Raw genomic sequence first — 25,719 nt, 5'->3', positions numbered from 1 at the left:
AACAGATTCTGGTATGAAAATAACAGATTCTGGTATGAAAATTGTTATAAAAAGCTGAGTAAATAATAGTATAATGGATACTGTCATGAGAAATTTATAGTCAAATCCATTATCTACCCTAAAATATATAAGAATATAAAACCCTCATCCCAAAACAGGCAACAACAGTTTTTTTTCATTCTCTACTTTTTAGATTATATTAGTTCTAGTATTACTGAGAGGCACTTACTGTCAGGCTGGTGTATTTATTGGGCTTAATTATCCCTATCACTGAATAATAGTGAACAAAAACAATGGAAACATTGAAATATGCCTATGGCCAAATGGACAATCAAAACCATGTAGTAAACACAAATAGGTCTTTAAAATATACACACATGGTCTTCTGAGTTTCTAATTTGTGGGGTTTTTTTTTTAGAATTGCTGAGTTTCTATTCACATGTATAGAAACATGCTACAAAGGCATTGTATATATTATACATTTTGTGTACAAATCTATTACATTCATTTGAAAACATATAAGTGTCTATTTGATAGTACTGCACAAATTTGTACTTTTAACACTGTGAACAGCCTTTTTTTATCCTGTACCATTTAACTGGATATATTTCAATTCAATGAGGGAAAAAATTCCACAGACATGACAATTTGCATACACTAATTCCGTCAAATTTGTTTTCCTAATGATGGTATTTCACCAATGACAGCATTCAATTTGGTCCTTAATGCTTTTCTGACAGTTGAAAATGGATCTAAGTTATCATTTTCTTGTATCCATTGCCTCTTTTTGCTGGTGTCCACTAAAATAAATTCAAGCAGTGTCACAGATAAAAGGCAATAATGAAAATTGGTTTCACTCTATGGCGTTATAATATGCAGTGAGTGAAAACAGAAGCTGGGGAATAAACTGCTCTGAGTCAGGAAAAGCAACTCCTCAACACGACTGTGATTCCGCCAATGGAAATGTTATGTAAAGTGATGAGCATTGATCCAGTAATCCCTCAAATCTGCCAGACTATCTTTAATTCACCTGAACAGAGGGCTGCATTGTAAATAGAAACAAAGCCTTCAACAGCCTGACAAACTCTTGTTGCAAGGAGAAGTAACTGGATTTGTAGGCAGAACAAAAGATGTCCTGCTGTGTTGGGTTCTAGTAAAAAGATTACAGATATCAGTCACAGTGCACTGACTAATGAAAAGCAGTTTTTACTGATCATTTCTTAAACCAAAAATGGCTATTGAGTATGATATGCACACATAAGAGTGGGGTCATCGCACAAGAAAATCTATTTCACCAAAAACTTTACTGCTAAAGTTTTTACCAAACCTGTGTAAACAAGCATTTTGTTAGCCATGGTTCATTTTGATATTGAATAGAAGCAAAAGCCCATTAGGCTAAAATGCTGCACCTTACAAACATGGCTAACTGCACAAGGCCAAAAGGATCTTTCTGCTCTTTCTGTGTTAAGGAATGTATGTGCTGTGCTGCAATCTAAGGATATTTCTTTCAACATGCACCTCTCCACAGCGTATTCATCATGCAAAGTGCAGTGCTGAAAGTCTCTGCAGAACATTATGTACAGGCCTTACAATGTATTCTTTATGTCTGTAAGCTTTCAAACAACACTGGGCTGAAATCTCTACAGATGCACATTAGGTGGATACCTTCCAACTACTGCTTTACACAGGTATGCTTCTGTGAAATATACTTGATCAATCAATTAAATCTCTAGCGTGGAACTGCAGACAGATGCCTTCCAACATCCCCCTTAATACTGGCACAGTTATAGGAATGTACTGTCTAGGTCAGTGCTGAAATGTCTCCAGACGCACATTAGGGGGCCTATTTATCATGCTGTGAAAAATGATTTACGCGGGACAAATGGTCTATAAAGCTGTGTGAAATAAATAAATAAACAGCGACTTTATTAAGGCATGTATTTTATGGCGTCATAAGCCATTATTTCATACCACTTACCAGACCTCTCATAATCTGACGGCGCTTACTTGCCCCTTGCATTTTTCCCGTTAATCTTAATGGTTTACGCGAGGTCTGAAGTGGTGTGAAATAGTGTCAAATCCTGCTTTTGGGCACATTAAACACCCACGCAATTTACTGCCATTTATTTTGCACAGCTTTTTACTGCATTTGTTCTTTTACACAATATGATAAATAGGCCTCTTGGTTTATTCCATTCACCATTTTTTTACTCACACATAGGTATGCTTATTGGAAATGTACTGAGTATGTCAGTGAGGAAACCAAATTAGGTGTATTACTTCCAACATTCTCTGCTAAAGACTTTTGTAAAATGTACAAAGTAGGTTGGAGCTAGCATCTCTGTAGCCAGTGAAATGTACTGTTTAGGTTTATGCTGAAGCCTCAGCAGCCCCACATTAGGGGGATTGCTTCCATCACTACCCCTAACTATGCAAGTCACAATTGTTGGAATTAACAGGTTTCAGAAACCACAGGGGATGTAGGAAGGTATTTGACTGGGGCCCTCCATCTGAATCACCACTGATTTATTTCTCCATGCTATATTGTTTTCACTGAACAATAAAATATCTTGATTTATTATGGTGTATGATGTGGTAGCTGCCCAATTCATGTGTCAACATTCAAGAAAATATTACACTAATGCTGAGTAAGCAGCTCTGTAGCTTTTAACTGATTTCTTTTTTTTTTTCCTTTTAATGAACAAGATGAATTATTTTGACCACACAGTGACATTTTTATCTGGTAATTGAATATTTGGCAGGCTCCTAACCATCTTTTGTCCCTTGCAATAAGCAGATGAAGTAAAATGAATTTAAGGAGATGATTCTTGCTATGTGCAGCCAACAATTTTTTTTGGTGTGCGCTATAAAATCCTTGATGCAACACACTGCAGTACCATATTTCATTAACATCCCTAGTATATTCTCATTCTCATTGTTAGCCACCAATATATATATATATATACAGTATATATATATATATATATACACACACACACAATGTATTGAGGGAAAAAAAGCACATATTTATGGACTGCTAAAAGAGCATTAAAATCGTAAAACATAGGAGGTCTCCATGTAAAACTAGTAGTACCACCCACATCACCATCTGTTTCCATATAGCTTTCCCACATATGGATGTCATATTAAAAAAGAATTTAGTGTGGGTGGATAATTGGGAATCATCCTTTTAATAATGAGTGAACATGCCTGAAATATAATGCCTGTCATACATGTGCAGAGAGCAAAATGAAAAAAACAAAAACCATCAGAAGAGAATGCAAAATTAGGCCATGCTAGTTATATCCAAAGTCAGCGAGTACAAAATATGGTGCACTACATAAATTAATATTTTTGCCACACATTTCTATAGTACCTACATTCAATAATCATTTGTACTACTCCTCTTTTTCTTAATTAGATGGTAAATCTACCACCTCTACCACATCGTTTTACCACTTTAAATGGGCAAAAAAAGCTGCCAGTGCAAAGTTCTTCTCCATGTGTAGTAATTCTTCCATGCAACTTTCACTTCATATGGCCATTTTGGTGTGCTGTGATTGTTGCAATTGTTTACATAATATTAGATTTTTGTTTCCTTACTAGACAGGAGCAAAACATACTGCATCTTACAGCACTGCTCATTGTATTCTCTACATATAATCAAAATGTCTTATTTTTACATAATATCTTGAAGCCAGGCAGCTTTACATCCATCTGCTTAATGTAGCAAAAGTGATTTTTTTTCTGCCCCAGAAGCATGTTTTTGTTAAATATATTTACTTTACACATATTTGCCTCATAATAATCCAGGCGTATTAGTGGATGGCTTGCCTGTACTGGTACAATTACCCAGAATGCATACAATTCCACTGCAAACTTCTAAGCCTTAAGGGCTTTTGACACTGCTATAAATGGTCCAATTTAGAAGGAACTACAAATCTGCAGAACAAAACAAATGGAATATTTAGTGAACAGTGATATGTATTCATGCAGCTCTACATAAATAAAACTATACATATATCATAGTAATGTCATATCTGTCCACTTATCTCCTGCCCATTCAAATTGCCAAAGCCTTAGAGCAATTACACATAGGGCACTTTGTCACTGGTGGGAAGTCTATGCTCCCTGCAGGCAAACAGGAATTTGAATGACTTAAAGGATAACTTTCCCCCTAACAAATACTTAAAGGGGAACTAAAGTCTAATATAGAATAATGCTAGAAATGCTGTATTTTGTATACTAAACATTAGGGATGCACCGAATCCACTATTTTGGATTCAGCCAAACCCCCGAATTCTTCACAAAAGATTTGGCCGAATACTGAACCGAATCCGAATCATAATTTGCATATGCAAATTAGGGGTAGGAAAGGGAAAACATGCTTCACTTCCTTGTTTTGTGACAAAAAGTCACGAGATTTCCCTCCCCGCCCCTAATTTGCATATGCAAATTAGGTTTCGGTTTCGGTTCGGCCGGGCAGAGGGATATGGCCGAATCCGAATCCTGCTGAAAAAGGCAGAATCCTGGCCGAATCCCAAACGAATCCTGGATTCGGTGCATTCCTACTAAACATAAACATAAATTTACTGCAGCAGAATCTCCTGCACTGAACATCCAGAAAAAGACACAAAGTTTCTAAAACTTAATTGACTTTTGGCACAGAAACCAGAATAAGTGTTGGGTGCACGTGACTTGCAGCTTAAAGGGCAATTCACTATATCAGGGCAAAACTATAGCACATAAAACATGACGCTAACACCCCCAGAAATGTATTCAAACTTTCCATAACTTGCCAAATTTTGGAAAATCGACATGGTAATTTTGGGGGTGTGGCCATAAAATGTTCTTTTTGTCCCTCTTTCTATTTTCAAAATGTTGGGAGGTATGCTCTAACTGTAACAGAAAGAAGTGTGGGAGCAAAAGACAGAACTGTGTACAGTAATTGGCTTATGTGACCTAACATGTATGGTTTGATTGTGTACACTGTGAATAATAGGATCCCAGGGGATGGCCTTTATTTCCTAACATGGTAATTTCCTCTTTACAATTACCCAATGGCATATACTACAAAAAAATATATAATTATGAAAATGGTTTATTTACATGAAGCAGGTTTTTACGTATAGTTGTTTTATGCATAATATTTTTATAGAGACCTTCATTGTTCCAGGTATAGTTTTCTTTTAATTGTGTAAAAATGCATAAAGCATACTGCATAAAGCTATACAAATTTTCTACTGAACAGTTTGGTTTTCCAGCATTTTATTGCATTTTCACGGGCAACAAAGTGCTCTGTGTAACAACATGCAAGACCACAGCACCTTAAACTACATAACACAGGTCAAATGAAGAGAGGGCATACAAAAAAAGAGACACAAATACCAGAGCAGGGCTAAAATATGCCAACTTCAGTTTAACACCATCACAATTACCATCATTCCAACCAAATATAAATATGGTACAAAGCACTGTTTCTTAAGCAACCAAAATGAATTTGTAGGTTCTTGTTTTACTACAGTAAAAACCAGCCTTACTCCGTATGTAGAGAGCAGAATGGCAGATGGTTATTAGTGGCATGCTGTTTTTTGTTATCAATGCACTATGCTTGTAATTTAGTGCCCTGCGTTTCAAACTCACTGAAAATGTATGCAAGTCATTTAGGCAAACAATAGCTTTTGATTACTGAATTTAGAATTAGAATTGCTGAAAAGTTAAGATCTCTAACCATATAATTTAAAGACATTAGTTGGCATACACAATCCATTTGAAGAAAATGCGGCAAACCAATGGCTCATTTGTTTCCGACGATACTTAACACATTTATTTCTTTTTTTTTTTTCCATTAGTAGCTTGTCCAATATTTCTTGGTAGTGATTTCACACTCATGAATTCATTTCCATGGTAATAAGTCTAATTCTCAGCTAAAATAAAATAAAAAAACGAGAACAAATGGCGAAAAATGCTCATAAATATTTATTTCTGGAACCCTCCTGTGAGTGCGACCTAGCTTATATATATATATATATATATATATATATATATATATATATATATATATATATATATATAAACAGGTTTTAAGCTTAGTAAATAAATTTCTGTTATGGATAACTAAACAAATCTTGATTATAACACCTCTTACATATGGGCCAATGTGCTCTGACTAATCTGCCCATTGAATGCTTCTCTGATGCGCTACCATAACATGGCAGACTTGCGGGTACATCTCAATGCTGACTGAGTGACACATCCTAAATAACCAGTAAGATCACAATAAAGTTAACACATATTATTTACATTTAAGGGTTACTGACCAGTACCTACAAATTGTCTTTTTATGACGATTACACCCTAAGGGTGCATTGAAATCAAGGAATAGCATGTTAACTAGTTCACTCTACATTACTAAAGCCAAAGTATTGTAAACAACGTATCTGTTATTCGCTGTGCAAATGGGGGCCCTACAGCCTTGGTAGCACTTGAATAGCTACCCCATGGCTACATAGTAGTTTATTTATACAAACTGTAGTAGTGCTTCTAAAGCAAGCACAGTTTCCACCAGTGCAGGTTAATAGTACATCATCCTTAAATGGATGTAAAACCATTTGGTTTTTAAGTGTTATTGGGTCTTTAATGAGAAAGAAAAATTCCCTACTGTGCTTGAAGTATATTACAGACCCTTGCTAAATGTGCTAACTCTTTTCAGTGAACCTTAGATTATACATATACATGAACTGGCACAGTAACAGAGAAAGTACTTAGATAAAATGCTTTCCAGAAATAATATAGGCTGCATACTGAGCATAAATGCATATGGATAATTTACATTTCGGTACTGGCCTTTTAAGCAATAAGCAACTGATTTTTGATGAGCTTATTTTTCAGATTTTGTTAATCTAGACTTAATGCATCAGCTAAAGCAGACACATAATGTACCAGTGACACAATAAATAAAAACAATAGCATTTTTCTAATTTTGCCTGACTAGAAATACTGCCCTAAAGGTTAATTGCAAACTTTATAGCCTTGCTAAGCAACCAGAATCAGCCCAGAAAATACAGTATATACCAGAACACAGATACAACCATACAGCTGACAGCTTTTTTTGCTAGCTAAATCTGACAGTGTAGTGATATTTTTGATATGTTAGAAATTAACTGTGGCTTTATCTGTTGTGGAATGCACACCTATAGATGAGCCAGGAAATGCCTACTGGTTGATTTCCAAAGCAAGAAAAGAACTACAGTACAGGTAGGATCCGGAAACCCGTTATCCAGAAAAAATTATGGAAAGGTCATCCCCCATAGACTCCGTTTCATCCAAATAATCCAAATGTAACGTTTAACAATGATTTCCTTTTTTCTCAAACAGCCTATTGGGTTTATTTAATGTTTAAATGATTTTCTAGTAGACTTAAAGTATGAACATCCAAATTATGGAAAGATTTTGGATAACAGGTCCTATACCTGTACCAACTTGGTTTAACAAGGTGCTTTGCAAAATGATACAATATAAGTGACATTAGTGAGTATTGTGGGAAAAACTAGTTTGTGTGCCTTTATCCTTGGAATGCAATTTGTTCCATCCTGGATCCTAGTGTGACATTTCTCTTACCCATCATCTTCCTTATTGCTAAAGAGAAATCTGAAAGGGTCTAGTGAACAAAATGACTCCATTTTTCTTTTTTGTTGTAGGCCATGTTCGTCCATCACTCTGGGTGCTACCCCCCAAACATGTAAGTGGAATGATCAGGGAATAAAATAAACAAACAACCATTATAGGAGAAGGAAAGGCTAAAATTAAGTAAGCTTTATCAGAAAGGTCTATATAAATACACCAGAAAACCCTAAAAGTAATGCTGATCTGAGCCCTCTGTCAAAAGAAACACAGCATTTCTTTCCTTCTATTGTGTACACATGGACTTCTGTATCAGGCTTCCTGTTTTCAGCATAAACCTCCAGGGCAGGGCTTTAGCATGCTCAGTTTGCTCCTCTCCTCTCCCCCTCCCTCCTCCCCTCTCTGCTGTAGCCCAGAGCTATGACTGAGCAGGGAAACTCAGGCAGGAAGTGATGTCACACCAAGTGAATATGGCAGCTGCTATCCTAAATAAACACAGAGAGCTTCTAGAGCTGTTTACTCAGGTATGGTAAAGTATTCCGCAGAATAACTAGTGTTATAGCTTGCACTATTGTGGCTAATCGATTAACAATAAACTGCTTCGGTACCTCTCCTTCTGCTTTATATATAATATATACATAAAATCAATGTTAAGTGTGTTAAGTTAAAGCAGAGCTGAGTTTAGGCTAACCAAAAGTTACATTTGATTGAGTTTTCAGTTACAAGTATTTTGGCGCACCCCTTGACTTAATTATTTTCCATGTTATGGCTTGCCCACTTTGAGTTGCTCCCAAATCCAGAATTAGAGATGAAATTAATATAAGAAATTAGAGAGGGTTGGCATCAATGAGACTTAGCAATAATTATCCGCATTATGTGAGTCAGGAATAATGAAGTGTCCTTCCTGAAAGTCAAAAAGTTGGCAAACAGGCATTTTTGTTCTGCAGATATGCATGGATCTTATTAGCACTTGTCTGACTTGCATACTTCCACCAACTCTAATCATGCCCATATAACTGTGCTACATACTGAGAGTCATAGTTCAGCTGGAGAGACTGGGATACCCTTTATCTGATCTCTGCTTACATTTTATCCTCTGCAGTCGCTTTTCTGGGAACTCATTTTGTTCTAAGTTTCCAGTTTTCTTTGTAAGTGTCTGATCTGATCTGAGGAATGGTATTGTTTACTTGTATGTGTTTTGTCTAGTGTAATGTTTCACCTGGCTGTTAGTAGCAAGTATTTTACCCTCCAGGTGGATGCAACTGTCTGATTCTTCGCACTTACTGTTACTCCATTTCTATTTACTTGTATTCACATTTAGGGGCATATTTACTATTGGTCGAATATGGAGGGTTAATTAACCCTCCATATTTGACCCTCAAAGGTAAATCCTTCGACTTCGAATATCGAAGTCGAAGGATTTAGAGCATTTAGTTCGATCGAACGATCAAAGGAATAATCGTTCGATCGAACGATTAAATCCTTCGAATCGAACAATTCGAAGGATTTTAATCCATCGATCGAACGATTTTCCTTCGATCAGAAATTGGTTAGAAAGCCTATGGGGACCTTCCCCATAGGCTAACATTAGTGCTCGGTAGGTTTTAGTTGGCGAAGTAGGTGGTTGAAGTTTTTTTTAAAGAGACAATACTTCGACTATCGATTGGTCGAATAGTCGAACGATTTTTAGTTCGAATAGTTTGATTCAAAGTCAAAGTCGTTGTCGAAGGTCGAAGTAGCCAATTCGATCGTCAAAGTAGCCAAAAAAAACCTTCGAAATTCAAAGTATTTTTTATTCTAATCCTTCACTCGAGCTAAGTAAATGTGCCCCCACAAGTTCTTCAGTCTGCTCGAAGACAAATACAATTATATCCACGCAAATATAGCTGTAATCTCTGTATATCATTGCACATATTCACAATTTTTCCAGTGATTTGTCCTTTGAAATTGTTTGTCAGAATGAGTTAAGTATCCCCAAGCAATGCATCAAACATGGAAGAGCAGTTCCTAGCCTTTCTGGGAGAGGAAGGTGCAGGATAGAAAAGGGATGTACAGCCTGCATCTTTCCTACACAGTTACTATTCATGCCTATGGGTTTGTAAGCAGGGGACCACTTACTGGATATGGTGCTATGCAGTGAATTGTGGCTGGGCAGATTGGAGTGCACTGAACTGAATATTCCAAAATAGGATTGTCTCGAAATCTCTACTGGTTGCATCTCTACATATCATTGTTAGTTGCCCTTTTGCTAATTATAGCTGAAGTAAATTCAAAATGTCCCCATTGGCAGAGGTAAAAGAGCAGCCCTATTGGGTATGATCAGGTGACACTACCAGACCACAGTATACAATGTACACTATATTTTGTATTTCTGACATTAAATAGCTCCTGGGCTTACTTTGAACAATCGACAAATTGCCTCAGAAATAACTATATCAAGTGCCTAACGAAGAACCCGTTACCATCTTGTTCTATGAGACCATATTACCATGTAAGGTAATATTTAAACATATACACTGGTAATGTAAAAAGTAGGCATACATCATTTGGGGGTGTGTATCTCCTTGCAACCTGAGCTATATCATTCTGATTATACTAGAACACATTTGGGTCTTGTAGTTGTCACTTAAATGTTTTTCCTATCTACACTGATATACAACCTTTAGATATATCTTTAGAACATCAGTATTCGCTGATTTAACACAATATTATTTATGAGATTAACAAAGAGAGAACAGACATTTGGTATTTGTACAATCAGATCATGGAAAATACTACATGGGCTACCTCTGGAAGGTAAAGTAAAATGTCCCATCTGTTAAACTGTATATACAGAGATGGCTGATTATTTAAATGGCTTTACTTACAGTGATGACAGTTTTCTACATACAAACGAGCTGGCAAGGGGCCAGGGAAGTTGAGTGTAAGACCTCTGGTGAAAAGGAGAAATGGGTTCTCCGCCATTCCCTTTCCCTGCTAAGGCAGTTGTTTCAATGTTATGATTAAATGTGCCTGCTAACTATAAAAAAAATAGCTCAAAGGAGAAGCAAAGTCATTTTCACAAAAAAAAAGTTAGGCACCCCCATGTGATTGCATTTACTTACTTGACACCCTGGCCGGTGCATCGGCCTGGGGTTATTCCAGCAAGCACCAAGGAACGAACATCTTCCTGCTTCTTCTTTATTCAAATTTCCCGCGGCAGACGCATGTGCAATAGAACGAAATAGCCGACTTTTTAGTTAAAGTTCGGCTTTTCCTTCTACTGTGCAGGCTCAGCCACGAGAAAAAAGAAGAAGCCTATCTCTCTGTGGTGGTCACTGGAATAACCCTGGTCCGGTGCAGTTTTCTCCTGATAGGAGCCCTGACCTAGGGTGTCAGGTAAGTAAATGTGATCACTTTTGCGTGCGTAACTTTTGGCACCCCCAAGTATAACAAGAATTTCCTTCTCCTTTAAAGGGATACTGTCATGGGAAAAAAATTTTTTTTCAAAATGAATCAGTTAATAGTGCTGCTCCAGCAGAATTCTGCATTGAAATCCATTTCTCAAAAGAGCAAACAGATTTTTTTATATTCAATTTTGAAATCTGACATGGGGCTAGACATTTTGTCAATTTCCCAGCTGCCCCTGGTCATGTGACTTGTGCCTGCACTTCCGGAGAGAAATGCTTTCTGGCAGGCTGCTGTTTTTCCTTCTCAATGTAACTGAATGTGTCCCAGTGGGACATGGGTTTTTACTATTGAGTGTTGTTCTTAGATCTACTAGGCAGCTGTTATCTTGTGTTAGTGAGCTGTTATCTGGTTACCTTCCCATTGTTCTTTTGTTTGGCTGCTGGGGGGGGGAAAGGGAGGGGGTGATATTACTCCAACTTGCAGTACAACAGTAAAGAGTGATTGAAGTTTATCAGAGCACAAGTCACATGACATGGGGCAGCTGGGAAATTGACAAAATGTCTAGCCCCATGTCAGATTTCAAAATTGAATATAAAAAAATCTGTTTGCTCTTTTGAGAAATGGATTTCAGTGCAGAATTCTGCTGGAGCAGCACTATTAACTGATTCATTTTGGAAATTTTTTTCCCATGACAGTATCCCTTTAAGATATCCTGGGTAAAACATCTGTTTTAGCACCCACTGCATAAAATCTTTGGTTTCCCCTGCTCACAGTTGTGACAGGCCTATGTGACCGATATGAGTTTTTGGACTATTTGTACATTGTTGATAATCCTGAAAATCTAGAGCTGAAGCAGTTCTGAGAGCACAGGACACTTTCTGGCATTACAAGCTCATGAGGTATAGATCTACAAGAATACATGGGGTTGTGACAATATGAAACACCCTAAGACTTCAGGGCGCTCCCATGAATACAAATGAACAGATCACATGGGACAAATTGGGCTCTTGTTATTGTGACTGTGGACAAGGATGGAGGGAGTGGATATGTGAAAGCAGGTAAATACATAGATAGCAACTCTTAGCAGGGGATGATTCCAAACATACAAACATTTACAAGGGAGAGGAAAAGGTTAATAGTACTATAACAAAAAAGATTATGTTGCCTGGTAGGATCACTATAATCATGATCTCTTTGGGTTTAATTAAATATAATGACTTCCTCTTATTTTAAACAAGTTTTCATTTTGGAGTAACCTCATCACTGTAGTAGTTGGTGTGACCTTGAGAAGGTTATTTTCTCCCAAGTGTATTCACTGGGGACTGGTTAAAGCATTCCTTCCTTTTGCTTGTTATCTCTATATGCAGCATCACATTTTATGCACTACTTCGACAACCCATGAAGCAAATAAAAATGGATGCAGATTAATGCAGTTAATGCACACTGGAATCCTGGGATAGGATTAAAATATGTCCTGCTTTGGGGCTGCTGTGCACAGGCCATTGCTGTAGTAAGCTGCAATATACAATATAACTGGAACCTGAAATTCTAGTCAGCTAGCCCACATAAAAAGATTCATCCTTTAGGAATGGCATGGGAATATGTTGCATGTACCCCTTTCATTTTAACACCCCAGCACTGGTGTAATGCTGGCACTGAAACAAAAGGTTGTAAATAACAGGCCTCCATTAGTAAAGCTGACCTCTCTGCAAACCTCACAACTGGCTACAGCCATCTAACATCCATCACCGTTCCCAAAACATAAGCTTTCAGACGAGGCCAGCTGCTCTAGACTTTCTGGGATACGAACAGCTGATATTTTATTCTTTTAGCTATAAATGAAAGTTTTTGTCATGTGAATGATACTTTGTGGACTCTGGCCTACGTTTGCTACAGTTAGGTGTTTTGAAAAAGAAGAGATTTTACATCCGGCATCAATTCAATCCTTAAAGGAAAAGTCTTTTACAGTAATAAAAATATAATGTACTGTCGTGCTGCACTGGTAAAACTGTGTGCTTGCTTCAGAAACTCTACTATAGTTTATATAAACACGCTGTTGTGTAGACATGGGGGCAGACATTCGAAGCTGAAAAAGGAGAAAAAGCACAGGATGCACAGCAGATAACAGATAAGTTCTGTTGTTTACAATGGGATTCTAAAACATACAGTATCTATTATCTACTGTGCTTGAATGGCTGCCCCCATGTTTATATAACCTAAAGTAGTGTTTCTGACACCAAATATAGTAGTGTTTCTACCAGTGCATGGCAACAGTACATTATATTGTCATTCCTTTAAAATACTTTCATTTTTAGATGTTGCTGTTCCTATATTGTCTACATTTCAGTGCAGTTGCCAAAATCAACTTAAATCTTATGGACAAAGAAAGAGACTCCATCCCACCATAACTGATTCAGCTAAAGAGAGTGGATGGAATTAAGATGGCATGTTCTTCTAGATTTTGGAAATATATATTTTGCATAGGGGTTATCTAAAACCAAAATGTTCCCCCTTTCTAGTAACCCTTACCTGCTACTTAGCTTCTTGCGTAATTCTTACTGCACCAGACCATGAATGTTAATGGCTGACTGCTATGCAATGAGTTACTACATTAGAGTAAAATATTACCTGTGCTATTATGATTCAAAGGCCAACAGCAGTTACAAATTACATTGTGCAATATAGCAAAAGAAAGTTAATACACTTTTCTTAAAATTCACTGTAAGGACTCCTTCAAGAATATCTCTTGCGGAGTACAGCAAGGGAATTCCCTATGTCTGAAAGATACATCATTTGCAAGGTACTGCTATACAGACTTACAATTATGGCTGATGCTTAAGGGCTAGTCCACACGGGGAGATAGCGACGCGTTTGCGGTCGCGGCGACAAAGCGCCGCGACAGTCGCCGCGACCGGCGCAGGCGACAGTTTTGTATGGGCGCCTATGTAAAAACGCCTGTGCTAACCACACGAGGCGATGCGCTTTTCAACAGTCGCCTGAAAAAGCCTGGCGAGGCGTTTTTACATAGGCGCCCATACAAAACTGTCGCCTGCGCCGGTCGCGGCGACTGTCGCGGCGCTTTGTCGCCGCGACCGCAAACGCGTCGCTATCTCCCCGTGTGGAATAGCCCTAAAGAGTAATCAGTACGGCAGCCTACATTAAAGGGGTTGTTCACCTTCCAAACACTTTTTTCAATTCAATTGTTTTCAGATTTGTTTCCCAGAAATATAGACTTTTTTCAATTACTTTCCATTTTTTATTTGTTGCTGTTTTTTTTAAAATCTAAGTTTAACGTTTAGGGGCTGATTCACTATGGGTCGAATATCGAGGGTTAATTAACCCTCGATATTCGACTAAGAATTGAAATCCTTCGACTTCGAAGCGCAGAAAATTCGATCGAACGATCGCAGGATTATTCCTTCGATAGAACGATTAAATCCTTCGATCGAACGATTAAATCCTTCGAATCGAACGATTAAATCCTTCGAATCGAACGATTCGAAGGATTTTAATTCAACGATCAAAGGAATATCCTTCGATCAAAAAAACTTAGGCAAGCCTATGGGGACCTTCCCCATAGGCTAACATTGACTTCGGTAGCTTTTATCTGCCGAACTAGCGGGTCGAAGTTTTTTTTAAAGAGACAGTACTTTGACTATCGAATGGTCGAATAGTCGAACGATTTTTACTTCAAATCCTTCGATTCGAAGTCGTAGTCGAAGGTCGAAGTAGCCCATTCGATGGTCAAAGTAGCCCAAAAAATATTTCGAAATTCGAAGTTTTTTTACTTCGAATCCTTCACTCGAATTTAGTGAATCGGCCACTAGATGTTCCTGTCTCTGGTGTTTCAGTCTGGCAGCTCAGTAATTCAGGAGGAGACTCTAAACTGTTACAATTTTGCAACATTTAGTCAATACATTTCCAGCAGCATCAATTCAATTCTAACAGCTGCCTGTAATGAAACTTAAGAGATTCTGCTCAGCAGGGACAAAGATAAGAAATGTATCAACTAAATGTATCCATTTATAACAGTTTACCCACCCCAGATCTGCTTTAGAAGGTGAAAAATGTAACTTTACACTTCAATATTAGAAACAATATTGGTAACAGCTAGGCAATAGAAAGTAATGGAAAAAGTCTAAGGGGGTTATTTACTAAGCTCCGGATACCCGAAATTCCCCAAAATCCGAAAAATGTGTGATTTTTTATAAAATCTGACTTTTAAAAAAAAACACAAATTTTTCTGAATTTATTAAACCCAGAGGGCTAAAAAGCCAGAATATAAAAACATAAAAGTCAATGGGAACAGTCCCATTGATTTTTGGTTGTGTCGGGGGTTTCAGGCAATTTCACAATGTTTTCGGAGCTTTCGGGTGAAAACTATAAAAAAATTTGGAGATTTCAGGGAAAATTCATGAAAAAATCTTGAAAATCTGAGCTTTTCCAGTAAAGCAAATTTTCGGGAAAATGTAATAATAAATAAGCGTTAAAAAACCCGAGCGGGTTAGATCGGAGTTTGTAGCAGCCAATATTGAGATAAATTCGGACCTTGATAAATAACCCCCTATATTTCTGGTGAACTATCTGAAACCAACTGAACTGAAAAAAGTGTTAGAAGGTGAACACCCCTTTAATAAACTGATATCTGCAGATTAATCTGTTTTGCATGGCATGTATAAAGCAGTAATATTAATATGCGGTATGCCAGCAAATACCACTGAACAAGGCTTGGTTTGTTCATGGTTGTTTATATTTCTATCCTTAGTGCCATTTTCTGTCTTTGTTTTGCAAGTATTTAAATCAACCCCATCAATTTTGCAATGTATTTCCATATATCATCTTTACGGTGGTGATATAAAATAGTTAAATGCAAGTTTAATTTTCTACCATACTCCTACAACACGGTCTTTTCCTCTCTAACCCCTATTTTCTCTATTCCCATACGAAAGAGAAAGAGATTATTTTGCTCTATTAGTGATCAAATACAATTGGGTTGCATAAGACATAAAGTCACAAATCGAGCTAACCAATAATTCACCCCCCCCCCCAAAAAAAAAACTGCTTCACTGTGTCTGAATAACTGGCATGAAGCAAAACACTGAGTGAAAAGTAAAGACCATGACAGCAATAACAGCAGTGCATAAATGCTCTCATGCTGCAAAGTGTTTGCTTCCTTCAAATGTATACATGTATATGGAATCCAAATTGCATACGTAGGATTGAAGGGTCCAAATTTTTACAAAAACATAAGAAAACTGAACCTGCAGCCAATTGCAACTTTGCCATCCAGTGAGAAAACGACATCTCTTGATAGACAGCAAACGCATTACAGACATAATGGTGCATTTATACTGCATTTCCCAACTGAGTGTACTTTATTGTCCATAAAAGGTATTTTGGAAAAGCACAGAGAAATACTGAAGGACATTATTTTCAAAACAAGATTCGTTTTTTTTCCCCAAAAATAAAAAAGTAAAACCCATAGATTTTTAAGATTACTGAGAAACATATAAGTGCAGACTCATTTCATTAGTTAATTGAAGTGATCTAAACATTACAATACCCCTATTGTGAAATAACAGTTCATTCTCTTATTGCAAATGGACAAATCCATTAAAAGCACAAGAATTGCATTAGTGATGCGGCTAGGCACTATTTCCAAATTTCCAAATACTGTATATACTGAATAAGAGCAAACCCAAGGCACATGGAAAATTAAGATATTTTAAATAGAATTCAAGCTAAGCTTAAACAACTATACATACAAATCTAGAACAGTGGAAACATGCTCCACGAGAATTCACTGAAGCTTAAACAAGACTGAAGCTTGTTGGAAGAGAATTTACAGGCTGTGGACTCTTAAGCAATCTCTTTCCATGGCATCACATTGCCTTAGCTTTGTAGTGAAGAAGCCTGCTGTGTAGGGCACATACTTTAAAACTAAATAGTCTGCAGTACTCTAAGTGCTGAATTACCATTTATAAAGACCCACCAACCTCTAGTTTATTTTTTTAGGATTAAGGGTGAAATGTCAAGAAAGGCTTCCTACAAAAGTGCATGGTAGCAAGATGCTGTCAAGGAACATTAGCAAGACTTTAAACGTCTGCAACATGTAATTAAACTTCTTTTGTCCATTATGGTTAAAGCAAAAAAAAACACAAAGGAGAAAACCTCAGTTACTGAAAGGTGCTAGGGTATTCCTTAATGCTAGGGTATTCCATTCTCTCCCCACATTAAAGAAAAAGATTAAGAGGAAATGAAAGGTTGTTCCCAAAAGCTAGACCACTACAAAAATCTGCGGTATGGCAGAGATATAATGTATGTATAGTGGTCCATGTTGTAACACATTCCGGCTAAGCAATACTAGAAGAGATAAACATACAAATATTTGTATAGGAACCCAGCACATTCAGTTTACACTAATAATGCATTTGTTTTTTTGCATTATCGAACAGCTAGTTACCTGGACTGAAGCACATACTTACACCCCTTGCAAATTCAACTGCCTTCACAAAGCCAGTAATGGCTTCTAGTGACTTTCCTGAATTTAGCCACCTTCAATTTGCTGCTTTCAATATGTTTTCACTCAACGGCCTGGTATTCAACTAACCTTTTGAAGGGAATTCAATATGTAAATTCTTCATCTACGCACTTTTACAAATAGGTTGCCTTGGCAGTTTGAAAATAAAATCAACAAAAGAAACCCGTGTAAGCATACTTGACCTCATTGCCTAACGTCTATCAAAAAAAGTCATGCCTGGTCGATTTCGAATTTGTGAAACTGACACTCAAAACTGTACGGTGCATCTTCGATTTGTGTCTTCCAGTTGCTGACCATACCCTAGCTGTAGATCTAGGCTGCTCATTCTTGCTAAAACCCACTCAGCCCCTCGACAGCTAATTTCACTGTATCATCAATCTCTGTAGTTTACTATGGTTGTTTGAATTTGCTTAGCTCACTTCCATTAACCCATTCACAGGTGCAAGAAATTGGAAGGAAAATGCCAGAAACATGAACTGTGTGGTGGTGGAGAAACTGCTTATGGCTTAGAAAATGAGACCTGGGTACTCTTTCACCTAAGTGCAAAGGTAAGGCAAAAATCCTTGGTCAGAAATGAGGGTACTGTGTTATTCATGCTGTCACCATTAATATCCATCTTCTCTGCAAAGGAAATATGCTTGTGTGCTGTAAGTCTAAGCATATGTTTAGCCATTTCCAGCTCCAGTTTATACCTGCCCCTAGTGGCTTCACATACAGCAGCAGATATACTGTAAAGGCATCCTTCTGCCATCGTTTTGATTTATACATATATATGATAAAAATGAAAAACAACAAAATACATATGGATGTGACCATAGCATGGAGAAAGGCAACAAACTTTTAGGTGCTCCCAAATTTTGCTTGTATACTGTATTGATGATCTAGCCAAAAAGGGGTAGAGCACCAAAAGGGAAAGCTTATCTCCAGCGATATATTCTATAAACTTCTTCAGGATTTCGACACCTTAATTTTCTCATAACACAGACTTGAACACTTTAATAACCATCATTTTAGCATGCCAGTGGAAGATGCATCATTCTTTTCTTCAGAAATGTTATATATATGTCCCTCAATAAATAGTCTGCCCGAATCGCAGAGCTTGTGCTTCTAAAGGAGATGGTTTTACAGCGAGGGTGACGTTTCACCATATTAGTAGAGAAAACATGCTCATCCATAATAAAGGATGCTGTTATAAAGTGTTAAATAGACATATAGAAGTTTCAGCTGGCAACATCAATGACACCTAAAACCCCCCAATGTATTTGCAGACAATACAATTTCATATTCAGTCGCAAAAATTGTGCCGCATAATAGGTGGGTGCCCTTTAGCAGATCAGGATTGGCTGCCACTACCAATTTCATTGCAAGTATGGCCTTTTAATATACTCAAAAATCATTAAAAAATATTTTAGCAACTTGCATTTTGAGCCCATCATTTTAAATGTTGCGCAAGGGAGACTTGGACCCCAGGCTGAAATCCTTAGAACTGACAGGTTTGTAATAATAAAGGTCAGTGTGGTCCTATGAATCAGGAAACTTGAAGACGTCCTAAAGAAGCAGTGAAGTGCATGTATATGTCTACTGAACAGGGGGCAGGTGTTGTTTGTGCTGGAATTTCATTTTCAGTCTAGGATAAATTCGTCTTCTCACTCCTACTCCCAGTATGCCAGCCCCCACACACACACCAAAGCCATTGGCAAAACTAAAATTGGAAAATTTAAGTTGTGAAAAAGTAACTAATTTAATAACCATCCCTCTGCCACCCCTCCCTTTTCAGCCTCACCCTATCATGTTCAATAAAATAATAGCTGTATAGGCATGCTTCTTAAAAAAAAACCCTCGCAGGAACATTTGCAGCTTTTAGCAGTTTTAACTGGGCACAATTTGACAGTTGAATTTATGAAACTGCCCAACCTGTCAATTTCACACTTTAAAAATACAATAATAGCAGCTCCCATGGGATGGAAATTTCAAGCAAACTGTCACAGAATCGCTTGCTGAGAGTTTTTTTTAACTTCCTTACTGATATTTGCACAAAACAAGGAATCAAGAAACTCATTGCTCCAGCTCAGTCTACCATGTTATTCTGTGGCTGCTTCATTGCTGACATGTTCTGCTTTCCCTTGCAATACAATTGAACAAGGTGGAAAAACTTCCTACTGAGCAGCTCTAGCAAAAGATGCTGGGCTTGTAATGTGCTTGTAACTGGCTGAGGGGAAATGTTATTAGGGAGAAAGTGGGAAAATACCAGACATTTCTCTAAAATATTCCAGCTTCTCTGATCCCATCCTGCCCAGAAACAGAAGGTACCATACATTTTATTTTGGAGCTACATTTTGCAGGAAATGCAATCTTGGGCAAAATCACATGCATTCCAAATCTGAATTGAAATATGCAAATAGCTTGGGATCTGAAAACCGGTTATCCAGAAAGCTCAGAAATACAGCAATTTTGTTACCTCTTGTTACCTAGTTAAACAAATAATTCTTCATTTCAGTTTGATTTGCTTTTTCTCTGCTTCTTTTCAGTTCTCTATGCTTGATGCAAGACAAACCCACTGTTTTTTTTTTTTAATTGGGCTGCATAGTAAGGAAAATCCTCTTGCCCTGAAAAACCCAGTTGCCAAGCATTCTAGGTAATATAGATCCCATGCCGGTTATAAACAATTTTATGTAAAATATATAGTAGCGGGGGAGAGAAGTCACTAAATAACTTGCAGTGAACCCTTTAGGTGAAATGGAGAGCCTAGAAATGTGCACCTACCTGGCAATGGAAAGATTACTCTCCTTAGTACTGTGAGAGATGGATACACTGAGTAGTATATTGCCTCCCAAGAATTAGAATTATAGCGGAAGATGTGGAACTGGTTAAACATTATAAAATCACTCTCAGTGGAGCATTTTATGGTTCTCCGCACACTACAATGAGATGCTAAAACAATGAAAAACTCTTTTGATGGTCAGATATCATGGATGCTCTGACTAAGCTGGTGAAGCAGAAAGGACAGTCGGACAAGACAAGTCTAAACTCCTTCGTCTGTTATATTTACCCACAGCATGGTGACATATGGTGGGCTTCACACAATGCTGTAATGCCACAATGCCACTGAGAATATCACAGGAGACGTCAGTGCATTGTGACGGACATGGGCATATCACATAGCGCGACATACATGTTTAAAGCTTTCATGAAACATATATATATATTTGAATATAATAAGACATGATCTAATAATATATGGGTTACAATTAAATATCTGATGACAATGCTTGCACTCTTGATCTGACTGATGACCAGTGTAAAGGAGTGAAACTGTTGAATATGTTCTCCCTGCAAAATTCACACTAAAAAGCCATATGCCAACTGTTCTGCCATACACACAAGGTACCAGAGGTGACCTACATAAGTTATTGCGGCTTCAGCCCACATTCTTTGGGAAAGGCACACTAAGACACCATTCATCTTATTAACCCTTTAGTAACAAGGGGAATACTGAGTTTAGAGTATGAACCCTCAGCATCCTATTTAATTATTTGCATGTTTAGTCAGAGCTATAGGAGAACCAGAATTCCGTAGCTGGCAGCATGAGTCTGTTTGCCATTGTGCCAAGTCAGATGTGCCCTTGCAAGACTCCTGCAATCATCTACTTCCAGAAGGCTGGGTAAATAATGAGGAAAGTGACCTGGGCTCCTCCAGCTGTAGTAGTTTGAGAACTTCAATTCCCTGCATCCCCTCCCAGCCCTATGCCTAGTGAGCCTGCTGAGAGTTATAGTTTATTAAAGAGGTGAGGGGCAGCAGGTTTAGGTATAAGTAGGCGTGCCAGCCATGTACCTCCCCATCCCCCCAGTAGTGTAAGAAGTGAAAGAAGTAGTGAAAGGGTTAGTTGTACCTGCTCATGCTGTGCCTCCTGATCTCTCCCACTCCTTGAGGTTTAATCCACGGCAGCAGGAGGGGGGGGGGGCGATCAGTCCTTGGATGTGTCTCTGTCCAGCCAAGTGATGAATGAATCCAAGCCACATGCACAGGAGGCAGCGCTACTCACACGCTGAGCGGAGGGATCCCTTTCCTTCTGCAAATCCCCTCTTGTTCTCTCTTAGCGATACTACTCACCATATCCCAACTCCCACAGAGCCACAACTGCCACAAGTAATCCGCAGAGACAATAGTAACCAGGAGCTCGGTTTGGGGATGGTGATTGCTGATTTTGAGCGGTGATAAAGGGTTAGCAGTGTTCCTCTGGCTTGGTCTTCCCTTTTATTAAATTCCTCTTGGGAAGATCAGTGAGACTGATAAGTATTCATGTTGGGAAGATCAGTGAGACTGATAAGTATTCATGTTCCTCAGGATGACGTGCTCACACTGGCCACTTTGTACACACACACACAGAGCGAGCAGGCAAGTATCCCGCGCGTGGAACAGGAGTCAGGGTGCTGCTGGGTGATCCTTGCTGGGATTGGGAGTTTGGGTGCATGTCTGGCTTACACACAAAGGTTCATCCTGCCAGGCTGCGCTGCTGAGGCTGCTCTAGCACCTCTCTCTCTTGTCTCTGGCTCCTGGGCGGGCACACACATACACACAGACTCCACAAGCTGCTGCCAGCCTGCAATCCCTCCTACTCCACTCAATTGACAGCCTCCTGGCCTATCAGAGGGGTGGGCAATGAAACCCAGGGACCCACGGACATGGGCTGCCAATCCCAGCCTGGAAGTAATCTGCCCCTCCCCCTTACACACTCACTCACACATTCCCTGTATTCACTCATGTTCCACACATTCCTGACTAAACTTCTCACAAGGCGGCACATGAATTCTTTTGTCTGCTGCCCTCACTTTCCTGCATTCCCTTGTTTTCTTCTCATTCATATTCTGCTGTACACATGCAGAATCCCAGATGTTCCTCATCTATAACCCTCCAGCTCTCTGGCTAACATGGGATGCTGGGAGCTGTAGTGCAATAACATCTGGAGTGCCAGAGCTTGCGGATTATATTGCTGTTTAACAGCATGGGACTAGTCTCTGTATCCAATAGTTTACAAAAGTTACCATGTCCTTCCAGAGAGTTACAAGTTGTTTATGGCTGTTGCCTGTGATTGCTACTGGAAATCACTACATACTAACTCTCTACTGTCAGTACATACAGTAAAGTTCTCCTAATCTTTTTACCCATTTCGCATCTTTGTTGTAGTCCGACTGTCTCTGCACTAAACAACAAAATGTCTTTCATTCTTCCAGGGACGAATTTACTGACGAATTCACTGACGTTTGTCGCCCCCGTCCGCTCCTTTGTATTTGCACAAATTTTCATCATCGGGACCAGAGCAATGGGGATTAGCGCACAGGACATTAAAAAAATTATTTTAGCTCTTGCGCATCTCCAGTGTTTCTGAACCAATGTGGGTGTGGCTGGGCAGCATGCTGCCCCCTAAAATCCTGCCACTTTAGGCCCTGGTCTTGGTGGCCTCTCCACAAATCCGGGCCTGCCCTCTTCCCAAGGCTTGGGATTCATATTTTATACTGACAATCTCAATTTTAATCATTCCAAGTTGCTTTTCCACAGTTTAACTATTAGTGGCATCTTTTACTCATTTATTCCTGAAAATATTTAGGAAATCAGACATTAGTTGCCTAGGTAGCCAATGCCACTAACTTTTGTTTGCATTTTGGCTGCTTGCATATGTCTGCTACCCAACTTTTCATGGACTACAGCCCGATGCAGTACAGTGCCACAAGCTGCTCTGTGCAAGAACATGGCTACCAACAAAGGAACTGTGGTTCTGAAGGATTTGGCTAGAAGGTAACCTACAAGTTTAAGCCTGCTTACAAAGAGCTGCTGTATGTGGGAACATGTAGAGCAGCCCCACTTAAGAAATAAACTAGCAGAAATTAATACAGGTATGGGACCTGTTATCCAGAATGCTAGGGACTTGGGGTCATTCCAGATAATGGCTCTTTCCTCAACTCAGATCAAAATATCTAGTATAGGTAAATCTAAAACAAATGGACTTGCTGAGTAGTCCGGTTGTTTTAGATTTACCTATACTAGACATACCAAGACCTGGATGAATGAAAATCTTCATAGTCGGATCATCATGCATTACTTCTACTAGAAAATCATGTAAACATTAAATAAACCCAATAAACCGGTTTTGCTTCCAGTAAAAATTCATTATATCTTAGTTTGGATCAAGAACAAGGTACTGTTTTATTATTAAAAAGAAAAAGGACATACTGTTTTAACATTTGGATTATTTGATTGTAATGTAGTCTAGCAGCCATTGCCTTTCCATGATTTGGAGCTTTCTGGATTTCCAGATAATGGATCCCATAACTGTATCATCCATTATTAATATAGCAACAACGTATTTTGCAGCAGTCATTCACATCACTACCTGCTCTAGAGGAACTTACAACTAAGGTCCCTATCCCACACACACATTAGGGCCAGGCACCAATGAACCTTCTTGTATGCTTTTTTATGGAGTGTGGAAGCAAACCAGTGGAAAGGCTTAAAAGTGCAACCACACACATTTAATTTAACACAGCATAGTAAATGTCCCTTAAAATTGCAGTTTTATGGTTACATTGTACCCACTACAATCTGTGCCCATTTGAATCAATTCTGTTTTGGTTTGCAGAGAAGTTTTAAATGCTGAAAAGTTTCAGATATGGGCCTATACCGTATGTAGGCAACATCAACATAAATAATTACAGTGAATTATTTCCTCATTACTTTTGTAGTGTGTGTGTACACTGCATACACATCTATAGAAATGATGTGTTTAATAACACATCAAAGCTCCTGTCTTGCTAAAACAATTAACACCTAATTTAATGACATCATTGTGGATTATGATAAACAGATTATGCTGATTGGAGCGACATTCCAGAGGATATAAAGCGAAGCAAGATCCAATGTACAAGTTATTCTGAATTGAGTAAGCCAGTTGGATGACTGGTGAAACGTCTTCAAGAAAAAGCAAAGCAAGTCCAGTTGATTTGACTTATTTCTCTAGATATACCATGACCTGGATGAATGAGAACTTTCACAAACACTCTGCATATACACTATTAATCATTTCTGACACTTTCCCCAGCAGCTTGTCCCTCTTTTCTATGTACAGTTGTTGGAAGGTATAGTATTTCAAGGATTGCAAAGATATGTCAGTTCACCTGAATTCCTTATTCTCCCTCTTTGTAGTATACCAGCAGCCTGTGTTTCACATCTATTCAGCTGTAAAGGGAAACTATACCCCTGAACATTTAATCTCTCTAAAAATATATCACAAACACAGCTCATATATAAAACATGGCTTCATGTTTTCAAGGCTCCCTAGGCAACCCTAAGCTGGCCACTTCTCCCCCCTGTGACATCATCGGGGAAGTGAGCAGAGTTGCAGAGAGCCAGTGGCAGCAAGAAATCACATACTAGGGGTAGGCAGAAGGCTTAAGAGGTACATGCCCAGCACCCCCCAGTCATTGTGTCCCAGGCAGGTTCTCCCTACCCATATTTCTGGCCCTGTGTACTATAAACAAGGTCTTTCTTGAAAAATATATTTTACTAGTAGTAAGTGCCATTAGAAATCACATATAGAGAAGCTGTCATTTTGAGTACTTAAAAGAAAAGTAAAACCAAAAAAGAAAAGCATTTAAAGTAATAAAAATATAATATACCGTTGCTATGCATTGGCAAAAGTTATGTGTTTGTTGAACAGAAATGCCCATACTTAACTGAAGCAAGGTCTATTTTAGTGATGCTGTCCCATTATGATCTACAGCCATAAAAGCATTGTTAGTTCCATGGAAAATATGACTTGAAAAAATGTATATTATTATATTTAAACATACCGTATATGTCTTATGTAGCCTTAAAATAGTAATAGAAACAGGAGGGTGATTTAGACAAGCTGTTTGCTGACAGTGTTTTTAGATCTACTGATCACCAGCTAAAGGTCTACTGGTAGATCTCGATCAACCCTTTGGAAACCCCTACTTTAGAAATTCAACTATAGTTTATATGATTAGGCTGCTATATAGTCATGGGGGGCTGCCATTTAAATGGAAAAAGGAGAAAAGGCACAGGTTACTTAGCAGTTAAAACAAACGCTCTATAATAGAATACAGTGGTATTCTACAGAGTGCATCTCTTATCAGTTATGTAGCCTAAAG

General features: G+C 38.4%; 1 protein-coding gene across 50 annotated transcripts in view; it reads right to left on the bottom strand.

Moving 5' to 3' along the window:
• ptprd.S (protein tyrosine phosphatase receptor type D S homeolog) overlaps positions 1-25,719 on the bottom strand; it is a 998,444-nt gene that overhangs the window by 233,224 nt on the left and 739,501 nt on the right. Inside the window, exon 1 of one of the 50 annotated variants that reach the window (XM_041574087.1) lies at positions 21,444-22,215. The exons of 47 other annotated variants lie outside the window; for them this stretch is intronic. The gene's annotated coding sequence lies outside the window, so the exon portion shown is untranslated. 50 annotated transcript variants of the gene reach the window in all.

This window comes from Xenopus laevis, chromosome 1S (genome assembly GCF_017654675.1).
Source record: "Xenopus laevis strain J_2021 chromosome 1S, Xenopus_laevis_v10.1, whole genome shotgun sequence".
NCBI classification, from domain to species: domain Eukaryota; kingdom Metazoa; phylum Chordata; class Amphibia; order Anura; family Pipidae; genus Xenopus; species Xenopus laevis.
This window is presented reverse-complemented; position numbering and strand designations above follow the sequence as displayed.